We start from the raw sequence: 20,529 nt of genomic DNA, 5'->3' as shown, positions 1-20,529 counted from the left end.
CTGAAGAAGGGTCCAGACCCGAAACGTCAGCTTTCCTGCTCCTCTGATGCTGCTTGGCCTGCTGTGTTCATCCAGCTCTACACCTTGTTATCTCTACTCTCTGCATAAAGTTGCCCCGCAGGTCCTTCTTAAATCTATTCCCTCTCACCTTAACCTAGTTTTCAATTCCCCATCCCCGGGAAAAAGACTATACACATTAATCCTATCAATGCCCCTCATGATTTTATACACCTTAATAAGGTCACCCCTCATTCTCCTACATTCCAAGGAATAAAGTCCTATCCTGGCCAGCCTCTCCCTATAACGCAGGCCTACTAGTCCTGGCAATATCCTCCTAAATCTTCTTTGCACACTTTTCAGTTTAATTATGTCTTTCCTATAATAAGCGACCAAAACTTTACACAATACTCCAATTGCGGCCACACCAACGACTTATATAGCTGTAACATAACAACCCAACTCCTATACTCAATGCCTCAACTGAAGAAGGCCAGCATGTGAAGTTTCTTCTTTACCACCCTGCCTCCTGGGACGCCACTTTCGTCGAACTATGAGATTGTACACCCTGGCCCCTCTGTTCCACAACACTTCTCAGGATCTTACCATTTACTGTATAAATTCTACCTTCATTTGACTTTCCAAAGTGCAACACCTCACACTTACCTGTATTGAACTGCATTTGCCAATCCTCAGCCCACTTCCCCAACTGATCAAGATCCCTCTGTAATTTTTGATAACCTTCCTCACTGTAAACTAATACAAAATTAGGAGGCATCGTTGATATACTTGATTTTGTAATAATTCCTTTCTATTAATTGATTGGGGATAGGTACTTCCAGGCAAAAAATGTCAAATTTAAGATTTATTGCAGAACAATTGCTAGTGGTTACACAGCTCGTCCCTGCTGAATGAACAGTAACTCTATGGTGACATGCAATAAACAAGCCTTATCTTGCTGAATTGGCAAAATGCCATAAAATTAAACTCAGAGCTTTCCTATTGTTTAAAGAATGCCACTCATTTACACAATGAATATATTTTATTCTCGAGTATGATGGCAAAATGCTAGGGCATAATCCATTGTTTAATCAATTGTCCAAGAGAAAGTAACATTGCGCTGCTTAATTATTCAATGAACAAATGTTCATCTGACTGAATAAACTACAATTAGCCTGCAGAATAAGCAACAATGCCATACAGTTTAGTACATAACACTCACCTTGCAAAATAAACAGAAATCCTATGCAGATCAATGAGTAACTCTTGCCCTGTTTAATAAATAACACCTTTACAGAATCACAGAGTCAGTAATCCTTACCTTGCAGTTACAAAACAAACAGCATGATTTCATTTTACAGTTCCTTGATCTTTTTATGCGTGCACAGCTAAGGAGAACAGGAGGAGCGTGGGAATAATTGGATAGCCCTTTCAGAGCTGGTATAGGCATGATGGTTCAGGAAGCCCCTTCTCTGTTGTATGATTCTATGATAAGAATCACATGAGCAAAAGGAAATTAAGTGAAAAATGATTCTCTGAATAAGTAACCACTGGATGTTTCTTTCTCTGGGCTATGTTCAAGTTAAGTAGATGCTTCTTCAAGCAGCTGCTTGAAAACACCAAGTCTCATTGTTTGAATATTTTCAACTCTCTTCCATGAGCATTCCAGCTGTAATTCACAACTCAATAGTGTCAACCAACTCCTTTGGCAGAATGTTTTCTTTCAGTAGACTTGAGAGAAATACAGGGTAACATAATTTATTGCCTTCCCTCACACCTCCAAATGTGAAAAACAGAATAGACTGTAGCTCTTTTCTCCAGAAATAAGATGCTGACGGATGAACTAATGAAGAACGTAGAAATTCTGAAGGAGTTTGACAGAATAGAAGAAGTCAAGATAAATCCAAAAGAGTCTATAAATATGACAAATCACTAATAAACCCAACAAGGAACTCAGGGAAACGTGTTTACCCAGTTACTGGATAAAATTTGGAACATACTACAACAAGTGTGGTTGAGACAAATAGTATAAAGGCATTTCAGGGGAAATCTAGAGAAGTATACAGTGAAAAAAAAAGGGTATGTTGATGAAGTAAGGCAGAATGTGGACAAAAAATATTGGTATAGTTCTTTTGGACTAAATGATCTATTTCTTTGCTGTAAATTCCATGTAATTCCCACAGCAATAGATTGCACTGTGCAATGATATATACATGTTCATATCCAGGATTCTCTGTACTGAAGATCACTTGTAAGAACAGGAGAAAGCCATTCAGCCCTACTTGTTACTTTATAGAATCCCCACAGTGGAAGTGAGCCATTCGGCTCGAGTCTACACCAACCATCCAAACAGCATCCCAAACAGACCCACACTATCTCTGTAACATGCATTTCCCATAATTAATCTACCTGGCCAGCACTTCTTTGGACTATGCAAGGAAATTGGCACACCTGGGGGAAACCCACACAGATGGAGGGCGGGGAATGTGCAAACTCCACATATGTGGTCGCCGAAGGCTGGAATTGAACCAAGGTCCTGGGCACTGTGAAGCAACAGTGCTAACCACTGAGCCACCATCCCACCCTATATTTTTCCCTTTTTTGCAGAAGAAGCTATCAATCTCAGTTTTGAAATTTTCTAATTCCTGCTGTGGCTGTTTAGTGCCAATATATGCTAAATTAGGGGAGTTTTTGAACTGTGGGTTTTTATGCAAGAGGAACCAATTTCAGGGCATTCACATTCATTTTAGGCAGCACCCTTATAGCAAATTGTAAGAAGTCAATGCTACGCAACAAACAGTTCCAAAAAAGTTAACAATTGTAGGAAGTACAGATGTTTCAACATAATAGAAAGGTACTAACAAAAATTTTATTTTATTTGTCCCACTGTCTGAGTTGAAATTGCATTCTTAATCCCATATTCTGAAGACGAGTGTATAAACACAGTGAACCTGTCTGTCCAATAACAGTCCAAAAACAGACTGCAGGTTCAGTCATAATCATATGAAAGCACATTGCCCTGGCCCCAGTGTGTAGAATCATCAATATGCTCACGCATCAATCTCTAATATACTGTTTCGGCATAGGACTTTAACAAACTCCCACCACCCCATTCCTGCAGGAAGAAATTATTCCTGGTCTATAATCATTCATCTCTTAGCAACCAAATTTAATTCAACTAGCTTGAACAGAAGGCTGAAAACTGGTAATCAAGCTTCCCTCTCAATTGCGTTTGGTATTCACTCCAGGGACAGTCAGACAGGGAGATAAATTGCTTAAAGGCAGGGAACCCTAACCTTAATTTAAAAGAAAGGGATGGTGTTCTAACTCACACCATATTCTGTACATAAAGTTTGTCAATACTCACATAAATACCTCCGTTAACACCATTGTAAGAGAGCACTGATCTGTAAACAAAACACAAACCCCAGGAACAACTCATATTGATTATATTCTTCAAAAGATACTAGGGAGATTGTCCAAAACAATAGTTTAACATCTGAACTTAAATGAGAAATGATAAAACTATTGGAGTTTTGCACTATAGCTTACCATTTCATTTGAACCCTGTTGAAGAGACTCCAAACCATAACCTATTACAAAGGATGCAAGAGTAGAAGTGGCAGAGAGTTAAATACTAAATAAAAACCGAAAGAACTGCAAATGCTATAAAATCAGAGACAAAAATAAAAATTACGGGAAAAGCTCAGGAGGTCTGGCAGTGTTTGTGGAGAGAAATCAGAGTTAACGTTTTGGATCAAGTGATCTTTCCTCAGACCCCCAGTTATTCACTGTCTTATAAACCAGCCTTCCAAACCACAGCTTGATATCACCAAACTAATACCCCTGGGTTGTTTGTTTGAGTGAAAAATCTCAGCACCTCATTCCAGGTGATGTCCTGCATTCAGGGTCTTGGTCTTCCAACTAAGTTTCACAGCCCTTTTTATTTGAAAAGCTGCAGTCTTGCTTATACACCAACAAGTTACCACACAGAAATTATACATGCAAATGGACCATTCAGGTCAAACAGTCCATGTTGATATTTACCCACTCCGTCTAATGATCAAATAATTCCTCTTTTTCTTCCTTTCCCTTCATCCAATGTTTCAATCTACTGTCTTGAATTTTAATATAATTTCTTCCTCAGCACTAACCTAGAAATGAATTCTACAGCCTCACACTGAAAATTTTAAGCCCTAGATCTCATATTTAATATTGTATCAGAGGCCTTTCATTCTTGACCCCACAATTAATGAAAACAGACTTCTGTAGCCTATGCTCAAAGCTCAACACTTATTTCAGTATTGTCTAACCTGCATTGTTAGAATGAGAAAGGGAGCCACTTCTTATATATCTTCATAGCATTCTACAGTATCAACTTTATTCCCTAAAGTCGCAACATCCTTCCTATAGTGAGAAGCATAAAAACTCAGTATTCTAACTGAGTTATTACTAAATTTTTAATTTTATTACCTCTGTTCTAACTCCCAAGATAAAAGCTCCAATTCTCTTTCTTTTCTCTTTTTTAAAGAAAGCCTTATCAACCCCAAGTTCTGCCCTTAATATTTTCTTTCCTCATTTCCTATTCACCTTATTCCACATTCTCTGCTCTGTTGAATGTTGCCATGAGATACATTGCTCGACAAGTTCTTTGCTTTTCTATTTCCTCACCTTTCTAAATGGGTCGTTTGTCTCTTCTTTCCAGAATGATCATTTGATATTTAGATTCTCATGCTGCACAATCTCGCTTCCTGATTCACTCTGTTACTTTGCTGATTGGTAATGTTTCCTTCTGCTAGGTTTGTTACTGAGTTTATATCAATTCCTCCTTCCTCTCTGGCTGCATTCCATACTTCAGCATTTGTAATCAAGTTGTGAAAGGAATCCTGCTCCATTTCCACTCCCATCTCTGTTTTCGACCTGTCAGTATCTCTCTCCAACCACAACTTGCATTTGACATTAGGCACTCAATGGATCAGAATATTTTGGCTAGAGGTTCTGCATTCTCTCCTCAAAGGATAAGTTACACATTGACGCCTCTCTCCCCACACCACCAAAGAGTTATAAACTAACAAAAAAGAACTTTAACACTTTTCAAAATAAGAAAGGGAAGTTAGAACACAAAAGCCATAACATTTTTTTGTCTATTCGGCACTCACTCTGAACTCCAACCTTACTTCCCTGAAGATCTGGAAACGGAATGAAGGATTAAAAATGGTTTTATGATTGTCCACCCGACCCATTTCTGCCCTTTCAGTTTTGGTCGTATTGTGACCGCCAATATGTATGGAAGTGTTAACTACTGTATGCGTGTGCAAATACCAGGTCAAGAGGAACAACACGGTGTTGCAGGAAGTGACATTAAATGCAAATATTTATGGTAAATATAACCTGTAATGGCAAGTGTAGTGCCGCATTTCATGTGCTGTATTGAAAGAAACAATTGTCCTGCACTTTGTCACGTCGAACTTGAACTATTTGTAATGAATTTTACACCTTTTCCCCCCAAAATACGTACTTCATTAATAAAAAGAATCTTGTTCTCGTCCATTATCCAGTTTATCCCCACTGGTTAAATGTCCATTACCCCAGCATGCAGGAACAAAGCTCTGCCAGTCCCATGTTCTTATTGGACAGGGCCCCTAAACTGAAATTATACAGCCCCGACGTCTAAAGGAATACCTTTAAAAAAATCTTCTAAAAAGCACACACACACCGCCTCGAACTTAAATTCGATTTAGCTTTAGAAATCTAGCTCATAACGATGAACGAAGATAGACTTTAGGACTAGGTGGACACCTCGAAACTGAAGCACTTCAAACACGAAGCTTACACCAACTGCTTAAGTGAAGTTCTTGAATGCGAAAATCTTCCTGCTATTGAACGCACCCGACATAAAAAAAAAAGAGACGGCAACAACGAGCAGCTTTTGTTAATCAACTGATGCTGAGGTCGGTACACAATATCCTAACCCGACTGCAAATAGATAGCTTAGTTTCGAGGGAATTTCCGCCTACTTCGGCCCACTTACCCGGTTTAAAATCCCGGTTCCAGGCGACCTGCCGCAGAATGGAGATCGTCCCCGGGCCACTGTGGGTTTCACACAGTGAGGAGGTTCTCGGTCACTTACTCGGGGCGGGAGACAGCCCTGCCTCAGTGACCACAGACTGAGAGAAGCCAGAAGACATCCACCCTTACAGAATCACTGGCAGATATTCGTGATGTTCAGACCCCGTCTCCACTTAACAGCAAAACATTCACAGCCACTCAATTCAGCAATACACAAATACACCAGTGACTAACAGTCATTCTGAAGAATTGAATAAGCTGATGTGTTATCTATACTCAAAAATAAATGACAAAATAGATACAGGCAAATACAGATAATTCATTAACTGGATGGGTTTCAAGTAAGTTAAAATTGTGTCCTGCTTACATCTCTCCCCAGCCCCATATTTATTGTGGCCTCTTTTTAAAAAATGTATACATATAAATTAGTTGAACAAAATGAATCAATAAAATAATGAAAGTTGTATATTCGTATGCACAGTTAACAACAGTGGAGTAAGGAGGAGTATTGCCTGGATCTAATATAGCCTTTTCAACATGGTAATGGAAACAATAATGGGAATTAAAATAGTTAGTCCTTAGGACATTACAGACTCCTGGGGCCATATTTTCAAAGGGCTTTGGGGGAGTGAACTGATGTATGCAAAATTTAAAAATTATGGTTACTACAGTTTGTCTCAAGATCCCAATGCCTTTGGGAAAGTTTTGTATTTTTAACTAGCGGGTGGGGAAGCCAGTAGAGAATATGGTGGCAACCAATTAATAGCTGTTTAAACTCTTTAAGTGGCCTGCTCAGTTTGGAGTAGAATTCTAAATGCTCAATTCAGCAAGTCAAAATATGATTTTCTCCCTGCCCAGTCATTACTAGTGTGTTTTTACTGCTCTTTGAAAAAGCTTGTTTCCTCTATTACTGGCTGTGGGAGGCTTTTGAGACTTAAGAGTGTTCTGGTGGATTTTTTAGAGGAGTTTTCTGTTTAGAGATGTTTTCTTCACCGAGATGTTTAGCTTTGTGACATTTTTCTGGGTGCTGGGAGGTCTTAAAACTGTACTACTGACTTTTTGAAAAAATATTTTTCAAGTTCTCTTCATCAGGTGATTTCAAGTCTATTTCTTGAACTTCACTGCAGCCAGTTAACTATGCAGTGGATCCTATAGCTGCCACCGTATTTTATCATGTGGTTGGATGCCACACTGTGTTTGTGTGCTTTATAGTCTAGGTAAGAAGGCAAAGTCAAGAAAGGTTTGCAGGCTTAGAATTCAAAATAACACCATATATAATATATTAATACTAAATACTGCTACACTTGGTAACCATAGATATACCAGACTCTGACTTATTATGTTTGGATTAATCTCAAGATTCTCTAAATTTCTAGTGTGTACTGTTGTAGTCTTCTTCTAGAATGTTTTTACTCTGCCCATTCTGTGTTATTTATACTCAGTGATTTTTTCAGTTCCGGAATGTAATCAAAAGAATGCTCAGGGGTCCTGATGTCTTTGCACAAAAGTTTAAAACTCTGAATTCACCTGGGGGATGTGTGCCAGATCCTGCATTTCAAATCAGCTCCTCATAGTCACATCAGGGAATTAAAGGGAAGAGGAAGAAACTGCCAAATGAAGAAACAGTCAAAAATGTTCAAACTTCACTAAGTTTAGAACTTGTGCCTTTGGATTGAAAAATAATAGTTTCACTTGTAATTTAACAGTGGGAAACAGAAACTAGGCAGCAAAAAGGTTGGAAATTAACATCAATTGTGATGAAATTGCTGGAATATGTTATTTATTATCAGAGACAGTTTGGGGAAAATGGTTTTCAAATAAGCAGTAGACATAAGAGATTTTAGAACAAAAACAAAGTTGCTGGAAAAGCTCAGCAGGTCTGGCAGCATCAGTGAAGGAAAAAAACAGAGTTAACGTTTCGGGTCCGGTGACCTTCTGACATTCTGAGGAAGGGTCACCGGACCCGAACCGTTAACTCTGTTTTATCCTTCACAGATTCTGCCAAACCTGCTGAGCTTTTCCAGCAACTTTGCTTTTGTGCCTGATTTACAGCATCCGCGTTCTTTCTTATAAGAGATTTTGGATTGGAGCAGTTCTCTTACAGAATGACATGATTCGGATGGAAAAGCCTGTGACTTATTTTCCAATAAGTTGAATCAACATCAGAGAAGAAATTCTACTAAAGAAAAAGAAGCATTGGTGGTGTTAGTAGCTCTTCAACACTTTTTTTGTTTGACATGGAAACTATGCAATTTTAGTTTTTACAGATCATAATCCATTAAGTTTTATTGAGAACTTTGAAACTAAAATTCTGAAACTGTTTAGATGGAGTTTAAGTTTTCCATTAAAACCATTCCGCTCTCTCACTCTTGCCATTCGCTATGGTACAGCTGTCAGCTCTGCTGGAGGGGCATACACACCTGCACTCCATCACCCCAGCCACTGGTCTTCAGGACTGAAGGCATGGTGAGTGGGAGACAGGAAATCTGGTAAGTATTCCAGGTCCCCTTCCTCATAAGGAGACAAGGCAATGCCAGAAGGTACCAAACTGGAGAAGGATTCATGCAGCGTGAAGGCTGGACAAGCAGGGTAGAGGTGGAGTACCTAGCCTCTACTCGAGACACACCAGAGGTGGCTGGGCACACTGCTTCCATCCTCCTTGCCCCTCTCTGACCCTTGAAAGTTCACATCAAGTAGATCCTCAGCATGTTTGGTCCATCCTGACACAAGTGCTCTCACGGTCAGCCAATCAAACCTTACGGCATAAGACTGCACTGCTGAGCAGACTCCCTCCACCCCAGTTGCAAAACCAAGGACTACATTAAGATGTAGTGGAAGGGAGAGGAAGAAGAAACTTATTGAGGGCACTTTGGTGACACAGGTGTCGACACAATGTATGTTAATTTGTACTTTTCTATAACTGGCACTGCTTTCATCTTACATCTGTTTGTTTGTGGCTCTGTGTAGCCCCAGTTGTAAATGTTCTAGCATGAGGAATAATCCCTGGCCAAAAAGGATGTACCATGGATTGACATCTGTAGTAAAAACTGACTGCATCATCTGGAAGCAAGAGGAATAAAGCTGCTGCTGACATTTTTGGCCCTCGTCCTACAACATCCTTATTCTTTCCTGGCCACTGTGTCCAAAAGTATTGGTGTGAATGAGTTTGTCAGCGATGTATTGGGCACAACAAATAAGGGATTATACAATAGGATAGCCAGGGATTAGAGACCCTGCAGATCAGTGTCCTGTACAGTACATAGGTGTGTATGTAATGTTCTTTTCCTTTAAAAGTCCTCACATCAATGAGTCCTTTAGTCCCCTGATTCACAATTTGAGTCATTTACCTTCATTCTGAATGCGGTCACAGTCATTTTCTTCCCCATTGCGCACTTTAGATTTCCAGCACAATGGAAAGTATTAGTGAGTGCTCCTTGGTCTGCAGATTTTTTCCCCACCAAAGCAAATACTTCACAATTGTTATCCTCCCTTCCCCTAGCCTAGTTCCATAGTTCCATTCTCTAGTTCCATAGCATAGCTTGTTAAGTCTCCTTCCTGCTCAGCAACACCCTTGTTCCCAACCCCAGTCCTTTTATTTTCTGTTGGCGCATCCAAAACAGACTGACCATGGCCCACTCCTTTGAGTGATGTAACTGGACAGCCAGATGAAAAGTACCAGGATCCCTGACATCTGCACATCTCCCTGATGGTGATAACCCCTACTCCCAGACTGGCACGGACCCGCTGACTGAAAACACCTTACCAGATGCCTGACTGTGGCCAATCTCCTGGATTGATTAGGGGGTCGCTGCCATTTACTTACTGTCCAGTACTGCCTACTGACAGGTGCCTTCACTGAGGACTGTTCCCTTAAGATTCCGTGACATGACTATTTGCTTGTTGCACATGCATATGCATCTGCCATATAAACTGCTGGCACGAGATGCAGATGTAAGATTGATGTAGTGCAGTTTCTTACAACAAGACGCCTGAAGACTGCTGACCAGTAAGATAAGTTGTCTGACTGTGACTGCACATTTGGCACAGCAAAACAAGGCAAAGCAAGGATGCTGTGAGCAGGCAAGTAAGCGCTAAGTGACCAAGTGCTCAGAAAGCAAGCAACAGTCCTGAGAGGCAGCTTGGTCCAATCATTCAGCTGGCTCCTTCTGCATGTGCACAAAGTGTCCTAGTTGCAGAGTTTCAATGCTCGTTTCCAATGAACCCTATATGGGAGTTTGTACTTCCAGAGCAGCTTGCCAGTGTGTTGGACAGTGTAGGTGCCATACCATGACAGGGTGGAAAATGCTGTATGGTCTTCTATTTCTCTGGATTTTTCTCCAGAACTATAGGTATCTGTGCTCATTCAATTCTAGTCTTTTGATTTTAGTCACTCCAACATTGGAGGCCCTCCATAAATTTCACTATCTCACTTCTCTTCTTTAAGAAATTTCTTAAAACCTATCTGTTTAACCAAGCTGTTGGTCATCTGCCCTTGTGTCTCCTGAAATAACTCAAATTTTTTTGAAATTACATGTAGGTAGTACCATAGATTGTTACACTAAGATAAGCCCCTATCCAGGTAAGTTCAATCAGGAGTGAGCCTTCTATCCCTATAAGAACAGACCTTTCCTACATCCTGTCCTGTGGTCCTGAGTGCAGTTGTGAACCATTATCTGTCCCAAATCCTAAATCCTGCATTTAACTTGGACCTGCAACTGCCTGACTTTCTGCTACTTCCCAGCAACATGTTGCCACCCATTTCAATGAAGAAGTCACCTAGCCAGCTAATAATGTGAAAAATGAGCTGGCAACCCCAGACAGACTGGGTAGTCACTGGCCAATCTTCCCACCCAGTAGTTAAAATTCCTATGTGAGTGTGGTGAGTTTTTGTTCCATCCCTATGGCATACTTGCATGCCTGCTCCCCAGTAAAAAGTGAATGGATAGCTGGTTTAGAGTCTCCCCTAACACTGGTTTCAGACTTGACTTACCCAACTCTCAGCTCCCTCCACTCTCTGATGACTTTAGCTCAGCCAACATCTTGTGGTTTATATCCTAACTTGCATCTTCCTGTTTGCCCATCGTCCTTGCATTTGCCAAACCACATTGGCTTTTGGACTGGTAAATCTTCAAATTATAAAGAGTCATCCACCTTTTAAATCTTTCCAGAACTTCTCCTTCCCTATTGCCAATCTCCTCCAACCTGCCACCCTCTGAGAACTCTGCACAATCTCACACAATCTCACACAATCATTCTGTATATAGAAGAGGCCTTTTGGCCTATCAAGTCTGTACCACCAAAAATATACTCCTACTTATACTAGTCTCACTTTCCTGTACTAGGCCCATAGCCTTGAATGTTGTGACACTTCAAGTGTTCATCCAAGTACCATTTAAAGGTTAGAGATGACAGGGTGTGGAGCTGGATGAGCACGGCGGGCCAGGCAACGTTGGAGGGGCGGGGTGGGCTGGCGTTTCGGGCCTGGACCCTTCTTCAGAAGTGGGGTCTGGGCCCGAGGCGTCGGCTTTCCTGCTCCTCTGGTGCTGCTTGGCCTGCTGTGTTCATCCAGCTCTACACCTTGTTATCTCAGATTCTCCAGCATCTGCAGTTCCTACTATCTCTGAAACCATTTAAAGGTTGCAAAGTTTCCTGCCTCAACTGTCCTTGCAGACAGTGCATTCCAGACCCTTTCACCCTCTGTGCGAAAAGGTTTTTCTCAAGCCCCCTTTAAAACTCCATTTTTATTGACCCTTTGACCAGGCGGATCAGCTGCTTCCTCTTCACCTTTTCCATTTCCCTCATAATCTCATATACCTCTAGCAGGTTCCCCCCTCAACCTCCTCTGCTCCAAAGCTCTTGTGCATCTTTCTGAATTATCAATGCCCTTACTTATAGCAATTGAGAATTTAAGCCTTGGAATTTCCCCTCTAAGTCTCTCCATTTCCATTTTGAAGCCCACCTTAAAAGCTGTCTCTCTCTGACGAAGATTTTAGTTATTTGTCCTATTGGCTCCTTTTTTTAATATATGTATATATCCATTCATGGGATGAGGGTGTCACTGGCCGGGCCAACATTTATTGCCCACCCCTAAATGCCCAGAGGGCAGTTAAGAGTCAACCACATTGCTGTGTGGTCTGAAGTCACATGTAGACCAGACCAGGTAAGAATTAGACATTTGTGACCCAGATAGGTTTTTTTTCCCCAACAATTGACAATCAACTCACAGTCATCATTTGACTTTCAGTTTCAGATTTGAATGAAATTCAAATTTCACCATCTGCTGTGGCAAGATTTGAATCCAGGTCCCCAGAACATATTCTGAGGATGGGGTTGAGGTGGGGTGAGGGAAGGAGAGAGCCCAGAGAGACAGCAAGCACAGATGGATAATAGTCACCCAGGAAGAAAGTAAAGTTGGGTATAGTTGGTGGGAGCGGCATGGTGGCTCAGTGGTTAGCACTGCTGCCTCATAGTGCCAGGAACCTGGGTTCGATTCCACCTTCAGGCAACTGTGTGGAGTTTGCACATTCTCCCCGTGTCTGTTTGGGTTTCCTCTGGGTGCTACGGTTTCCTCCGGGTGCTACGGTTTCCTCCCACAGTCCAAAGATGTGCAGGCTAGGTGGATTGGCTGTGCTAAATTGCCCATAGTGTTCAGGGATGTGTAGATTAGGTGGGTTATAGGGGGATGGGTCTGGGTGGGATGCTCTGAGGGTCAGTGCGGACTTGTTCAGCTGAAGGGCCTGTTTCCACACTGTAGGGTTTTTATGAAAGGCAGTACATAATTGCAAGTTATTGTTGCTGTTGCTGAGCCACTTTGCCAATACCTTTAGCATATATTAGCCAAACAAAAATAACTCTGTAACCTTCTGAAAGATACAGCTAAGAGTGGATCTTGACAGCATAGACAAGCAATGAAGATTGAAGGATAATTGCTGATGGAAGTAGAAAACATCACATTGATACAGTAGATGATCATCTGACATCAGAAAATGGGCCTTCATTGGACAAAAGTACTCCACAGTGAGAAATCAAAACTGTCACGCAGAAAGAAGACAAAATATTTCAAATTTGTAGCCTCATTTCAACAGAAACAAGGCATTTGAGCTATGTTGACAGCTGATGCCGTAATTGTAATGAATAGCGGAAATTCAGCAACAATACAAACGTTCACCATAACTTTCAAAAGATTACTGCTTAATTCTCGTCAAGAAATCCACTAAATATCAAGATGCCTTTACTGACAGAAATAAAATCAGTTCTCCTAACTATTGAAAAGAGCAAGGAAGATTGGATCATGTTCTTTCACACCCTTACTCACAAAAATTGACCTCAGTTCTAATTTTTTATTTCATTTGGCTTGAGGAATAGTTCAAAATTTCCACTATGCTTTGTATGAAGCAGGTCTTCCTGATTTCACCCCTGGATGGATCGATTGTACTTGTTTGGACTCCACCACTGGAGGAAATAGTTAGTCTACCTATTCTATTAAATATTTCAATCATATTCAGTACATCAAATAGTTCATATTCTTAATCTTCTTCAATCAAGCAAATATAGGCCTGGTTAATCAAAGCTTTCTTCATAATTTAACTCCTTTATCCCCAATATTATTCTTATAAATCTGTGCTGCATCCTTCCAAGGCCAATGCATTTTTCCTGTGTTGTTGTGCTGGAAGAGAATGCAATTCTTCAAATGTGATACAACCAATGTTTAAATAATTGATACATAACTTTAATCTTTTACAATGGCTTATCTGAGATAAAGCCTTTTAATACTTTGTAATATCTTACACTAGCTTTTAATGTTCGCCCACAGCTATTTACCATTTTAAAAATTCTCTGATCCCTCTTTCTTAGGTATAAAGTGGGGGCTCTGTTGGTTCCAGAGGACAGTGAATCCTCAAATGGGGAAAAATAATAATAACAATAAATCATGTAAATCAGTGTCTGTGTCCAAATCAAGTAATGGAGTGATATCCTCGATAGGACAGTATTTAGTGTACACTCTAGAAATCAAAATCTCTACATTAACAAACCAGGAAAAATATCAATCCCACAAGACAGATGCCATGCTTCACAGGAATGTTATCAAACAAAATTAGACAAGAAGCCACCCGAAAAGGTATAAGGATATGTAATCAAACATTTGTCAAATAGGTAGGTTTGAAGGAGGATATTAAAGAAGAGGGTGAAAGGAAGGCAGAGAGTTAAAGGAAAGAATTCAGCCAAAGGCAGTTGAAGGCATGGCCACCAATCGTGCAGTGTTGAAATCAAGTGGTTGCCATAAATCAGATTTAAGGAAGTGTAGAAATAGCATGGGATCTGATGCTGGAGGAAGCTACAAGAAATAGAAAGGGGAGAAGCCAGGGAGAAATTTGAAACAGAGCATGCCATCCTGGGAGCCAATGTAGTTCAGCAAACACAGGGACATTAATAAATAGGATTTAGTGCAATAACGTCAATGGGAACATTTTTACCGCCTCCTTCCCCCCTCCCCCCCCCCCAGTCACCCCCTTGAGCTTCTTAGTGACACTGTAGTGAATCTCCTGACAAAAACTCCTCTCTTTCAATATTTTTGCCTGGTTTCAAACCAGGGGCTTTTTGAGTGTTAGACAAATGGATTAACCAGGATACTGCAGAAACACAGCATATTTCCTCTTTCTCTCATCCCAACAAAGATCAGTTGCACCTGCTGCCAATATTTAAATTGGCTTAACCCTGGAACTGTGTGGTGGGAAAGTCACTCAGTTGTGTCTGATAGCACTTCTGGGTATGAAATTGAAAAGAAAAATCTGAAATTGTTCCCCTTCCAATTCCATATTGATTTAATCCCCTCCTTTTCTCCATACCCTTCCCTCAGCTTTGGTGATATTGTACTGCCCCTGATGGGTTTTGAACGAAAATTGATTATTAATTGGAAACACGGGTGATTTAGTATCAGTGGATACTGGTTAAAAATATCACGGTAATTTGGTAATCGAAAAAAAAGTGTTCAGTTGTACACGGATATTAAGAAAAACTGAAATTGTAGTAGGCTTGGTGATTCTTATCAGCAGGCAGGGATACTTTCTCGTCCACTTTTTTTTAAACATTCACTTGTGGTGTCACTGGCTGGCCAGCATTTATTGCCTGACCATAGTATGCCCAATTGTGAAGCAGACAATACTGAGAAGTGTAATCAATGACCCTTGATAAGAGGACTGTGCAGTGGTAGAATTAGAGTGGGTGGTGACCCTTTCAGTCTGAGGTAGCAAACAGCCGATGTTGGTACTTAACCTTCTGGAGCACAGAAGGTCATTGGCCTTTTTCCTGCTGAGCATCCTGCTTCACCTAGAACTCAGCATTGACCCATGATTCAACTGGGGTCTATGTTGGCTTGGTCTAGTGATGTGACTTCCTGTGGTCACCTGCAGGAAAAAGGTCTGCCCTCCTCTCTACCACACCATTCACCAACACCTCCAGGTTCCTGTCCACAAAGGAGGAGGACAAGATTTCCTTTCCTCTGGACCATGAGTTTAGTAATATCCGTCAAGGATCACAGTATGAGGGACACTTCCTGGCTTTCAGCATCTCAGTGTTGTGCAGCTGGGTTTTAAATATGGTGCTAGTGGTATGAAAGCCAGAAGATCCGGCAGTGGAAAGTTATTCTACTTTTCTGGCTGAGCAATTCACCATGAGAGGCAAGATCTCGATTATATAATCTATAAGATGAACAATGGAACATTGCATTAGAAAAGTCAGTTTGTGCCATAGCAGCCTGGACATCATGAATCGCACTCAACAAAACGACTTAGCTACAAATAAAAAAGCTCTGACCTATTTATGCAAAACATGCGCAGGAATTGACAACAATAATGAACTGCTATTGCCTAAGAACAGTATGTTCATAATGGGTAACTGAGGCTTCTTATTTTTGTGTTTTTTTAAATTTGTGGGCTGAGATGAAAAAGAACTGTTTTAAAACCAGTGTTTAAAAGATTGCTGGATAGCAACAAAAGATTGAACATGAAAATCCTGGCCTATTTTTAGCCCCAAAACAGCATTACTAAAAAAAAATGCAGATTTGGTCATTATCGGTTTGTTGTCTACGGGAGTTTGCTGTGCATCAAATGGCTGCCATTTTTCCTAAATTACAACAGCGATTTTACTAATCACTACATGGTGCATGTATCCACAAAATGACCTGTGAGTGCAATTTTATTTTCTGTGAGCTTAGTAAAGTGAATTATTTTTCACTAAGAATGCTCACATTAGGAAATGTTGCAAAAACTGAAAGAGAAATACATGTCTATTCATGCCATTGAGATCATTTTCCACATAAATAGCAGAGAAAGTCTTTATTTTTCTTGAAGTCAGGATGGTGTATAACTGAAAATTCTTTTTTAACATTTTTTCTCTGGAAAATCTTCCTTTCGTTATTGATATGACTTGTAAACTCAGCTCTTAAACAGAAGTCTAAGTACAAATGCCAGTCCAAATCAACAAGCTCACCTTCAGCATAAACTTGACTGGAAGTTTTAATTGAGGCTGATATCTTTGGCCTCGGCACAAGTTTAAGTGCAAAGCTATTCACATTGGCAAATATACAACACAGCATGTGTTCCTAAGAATGTGAGTTATGTCAAGTAGGTTTTGTATTTGAAAGTCTAAACAATGCAAAACGACTAATGACCACAGTACAAGAAATGTAACATTCACAAAACTAAAGACTATCAGACTAAATGCTCCCCGAAGATTAAGTGTGACTGAGCCTGACATTTAGAAAAAGCCAGCTCCATAACAATAACCTGTGTATAAATACAGGTGAAACAGTAAATATGGCTCTCTGAACTGAATCCTGTTTAGACTGGGATACAAACAAAGGAAGTCCATGGGAATGACCAAAGGCTGTGATATTGTTAGAGTTATTATCCAAATAAACTGGTTTAACAGTATATCTGAAGTCTGATGGTCTCAACAAGAAATGCATTTTTGTTAACTAGTTGCAATTGTGCCATAAGACCTTGCTGTGTAGAATAAGGACTAAAAGCTTTGCCAATACCTTTTACAATTCTCTTTGCATTCTGACAAGAACATTATAATGACACCCCTGATGCATTTTCACCTATGAAATCTGCAGTTAGTGCTATTAGTGTCAAAATATGAACATTTAAAATGCTGACCTAGAAAAAGCTAAGTAACAGCAAACAGCGCTAGCTGTGAGATCTTTGTCTTCCTTTCTGGCTATGCTAAATTTTTTCTTGTTTTCCAAGGTTTTTCCCCGCATTATTTTCTCCTCACTCTTCTTCTCTTTCCCCTGAAAGGGTAACATATAGATATTATCTAATCAATCTATTCAGAGATGACACAACTGTGGAGCAGTTAGGACTTGAACTCAGGCCTCCTGACTCAAAAGTAGGGTCACTCCCATGCGCTGTAAGAACCCTTGACGTGATTTCTACTAAAATACTGTTTCATGGGTACTGGTAATCTCCCTGTTTCTCACACATGTTCCTTTATATCTAGGAGTTAAATGGTATGTATTGGAATGGCATTTAACTGCATACTTGCATTTTCAAAGGAGACAGAGATTGGCATGACAGCAGCTAACCCCCTAAGGTAGAAAGTGGGCTACAGTTCCCACTACTCATTATTTTTAGTGTCCTTGGATATATTGGATAACAGCCTCCTTTCAACCTTTCTTTCTTTCGGAAAACAGCCTCAGGTTTGCGAGTCTCTGTTCACAAGATCACAACCTGAATCCCTCCTCCTTCTTCTTTGAGTTCCACCAATTTAGCAAGATTGGTGTACTGAACTTGTAAAATATGAGGTCCACAGTCTGTTGTTAGGTAGCGGTATAAAGACATATCAAGCAATAGGAGGAAAAGACTGTTTAAATAATGATACAAGATTGGAAGGCTGAATAGCATACACCATTTAGAATAGAATATCCTTTATTGTCACATGTACACAAGTACAGAGATTGCCTGTAGTTTAAAAATTCTCCAGTATTATCATTGGCTTTTGCAACATGGATGAAAGGTGCCCCACCAATTATTTTTCAACATTATTTTGACTAATTTAGATTCCTTTCACTGCCTCTTGCTGAAGCATAATAGATGAAATCTGGTCAGCATCTCTGATGGATGAATGCAAATAAGCTGGAACTACTTAAATCTGTTACTTTGATGTCAGTGAGAGGATGTTAGCGTGACTAAAACAAAACCTCTGTTGTATGTGGGAACATAGGAACAGGAGAGAACTATTTAGCCTCTTGAGGTTGTTCTGCCATTCAGGAAGATTATAGCTGAACTGTGACCTAATTCTATATACCTGCCCTTATACCACATCCCTGAATACATTTGGTTAATAAAAAATCTATTGATATCAGATTTAAATTAACACATAATCTGAACAATTTCAATTTGCAAAAGAAAATTCCAAACTGCTGCTGTCTTCTGTTTCTATAAGTATATTCTAATTTGAACCAGTGTTCAGTGGTAGCATTATGTACCATCTACAAGATGAACTGCAGCAATTCACCTAGGCTTCAGAGATTTCAGTTTCTAAAAATGAGCCTCCTGCCATCCAGCAGGATAAGGAGCATCCTGGGAACATTATAATGTGAAGTTTGTCAGCAAGCATCAGCATGTCTGCCATGAATCTTACCAATTTATGTAAATGCACGATAGAAAGCATCCCATCCTGAAGCATCATAGCTTGGTTTGGCAACTGCTGTGCCCAAGACCTCAAAAAATTACAGAGAGTTGTGTAAACAGCCCAGTCCATCACACAAACCAGCCTTCCTTCCATTGATTCTGTCTATACTTCCTGCTGCTTTGGAAAAGCAGCCAACATAATCAAAGACCCTGCCCACCCAGTTATATTCTCTCCCACCCTCTTGCACCAGGCAGAAGTTACAAAATTTTGCATGCCAACAGATTCAAGAACAGCTTCTTCCCCATTGTTATCTGAATTATGAATGGACATCATATTGGCGATGACCTTTCACTGCACCTTCTCTGTAGCTGTAACACTATATTCAGCATTCTGTCCTATTACCCTAATGTACTTACGTAAGGTATGATTTGACTGGATAGCAACAAAACAATACATTTCACTGTATATGTGGCAACAATAAATCAAATCAAATCAAATCAAAGCTCCCCTTCAAGTCACTCAGCATCCTGAATTGGAACGATATTAACATTCCCTCACTGTTGCTGTGTCAAAATCTTGAAAATTCCTTCCTAAAAGCACTGTAGGCATCCTACACATGAAGGACCACGTGGTTCAAGAAGGTAGCACACCAGCAGGGCAGCATGATGGCTCAGTGGTAAGCACTGATGTCTCGCAGCACCAGGGATGCGAGTTTGATTCCAATCTCTGGTGACTGTGTGGAGTTTGCACATTTTCAGTGTATCTGTGTGGGTTTCCTCCCACAGTCCAAATATGTGCAGATTGGTGGATTAGTCATGGGAAATGCAAGGTTACATGGATATAGTACGGGTGGGTCTGGGTAGACTCAATGGGCCAAATGGCTTACTTCCACACTGTAGGGATTCTATGATTCATGACCATCACAGTCCCCAGGGCAATTAGGGATGGACTAATGATACTGGCCCAGCCGCTGAAGCCCATATTCCGTTGAATAAATAAAAAAAATCACAGCTAATAAAATACTATTGCAGTGTGGTCACAGTGCAATGTAATAATATTAGTATTCTCCTCAAAATTAAGCCCGTGTAATGTTCTTATCACTTCCTGTAAAACCTGGTATGGAAAGCATCTGGCCCTGGCAGTTTGTCACTCCTTGCTGCCATTATTTCTGTATTTATTGGCCAGGAAACTTCACTGCTAATCTTTAAATAATGCTATGGGATCTTTTTCATCCACCTATATATTGATAAATATTGCCAACTTTGGATAGAGTTTTGACGAGAGCTTTATCATGTGACTCTGTATTTCAAAACCCCACATTCCAGATATTTCTCCATCCAACAACAACACTACTTTCCCATGCTAATTGGAAAGGAAGTGATTTTTTTAAAAATCTGTTTTGTATTAATCTTGACCGTTACTGAAATAGCCTTTCCTCCAATTATCAATATTTTTATGACTAAGAAATTAAATGATGTATGCAAAAAGAAAACTTGTTTAATGCCCATATGATTTTACCCCTCGTCTTGTTCCAAAAATATCGCAGAAATTTGTAATCAATTCATGGAGACTCCTTGAGGGTTGTTTATTGCAGATAAGCAAGGCCAAGTCTGTTCTACGAGATGGTATCTCTAATAATGTGGCAATTCCTTCAGTATTGCACTGAAATATCAGTCTAGGTTATGCGCTCAGATAACGGAAAGGTTTAAATCCATAAATATCTGACTCAGGCAAAACTGCTCTTGCTGCTGTAGGTTGACATATAATAGCAACCTTTCAAGACAAAAATTAATAATAAAAAGTTATTTTATAAAAAATAAGCAAAGA

The 20,529-nt window shown here is 40.1% G+C and overlaps 1 protein-coding gene across 4 annotated transcripts in view; it reads right to left on the bottom strand.

Annotated features, from left to right (window-relative positions):
* Window positions 1-6,546, bottom strand: part of ndrg4 (NDRG family member 4) — a 156,300-nt gene extending 149,754 nt beyond the window's left edge. For 2 of the 4 annotated variants that reach the window (XM_048605742.1, XM_048605744.1), the window contains exon 1: window positions 6,029-6,546. The gene's annotated coding sequence lies outside the window, so the exon portion shown is untranslated. Of the gene's footprint in view, window positions 1-4,668; window positions 4,776-6,028 lie in introns of those variants that run through there. The other 2 variants (XM_048605743.1, XM_048605745.1) reach the window with 2 other exon arrangements.
* Between the last annotated feature and the right edge of the window lie 13,983 nt (window positions 6,547-20,529).

This window comes from Rhincodon typus, chromosome 15 (assembly GCF_021869965.1).
Source record: "Rhincodon typus isolate 14 chromosome 15, sRhiTyp1.1, whole genome shotgun sequence".
Lineage (NCBI taxonomy): Eukaryota > Metazoa > Chordata > Chondrichthyes > Orectolobiformes > Rhincodontidae > Rhincodon > Rhincodon typus.
This window is presented reverse-complemented; position numbering and strand designations above follow the sequence as displayed.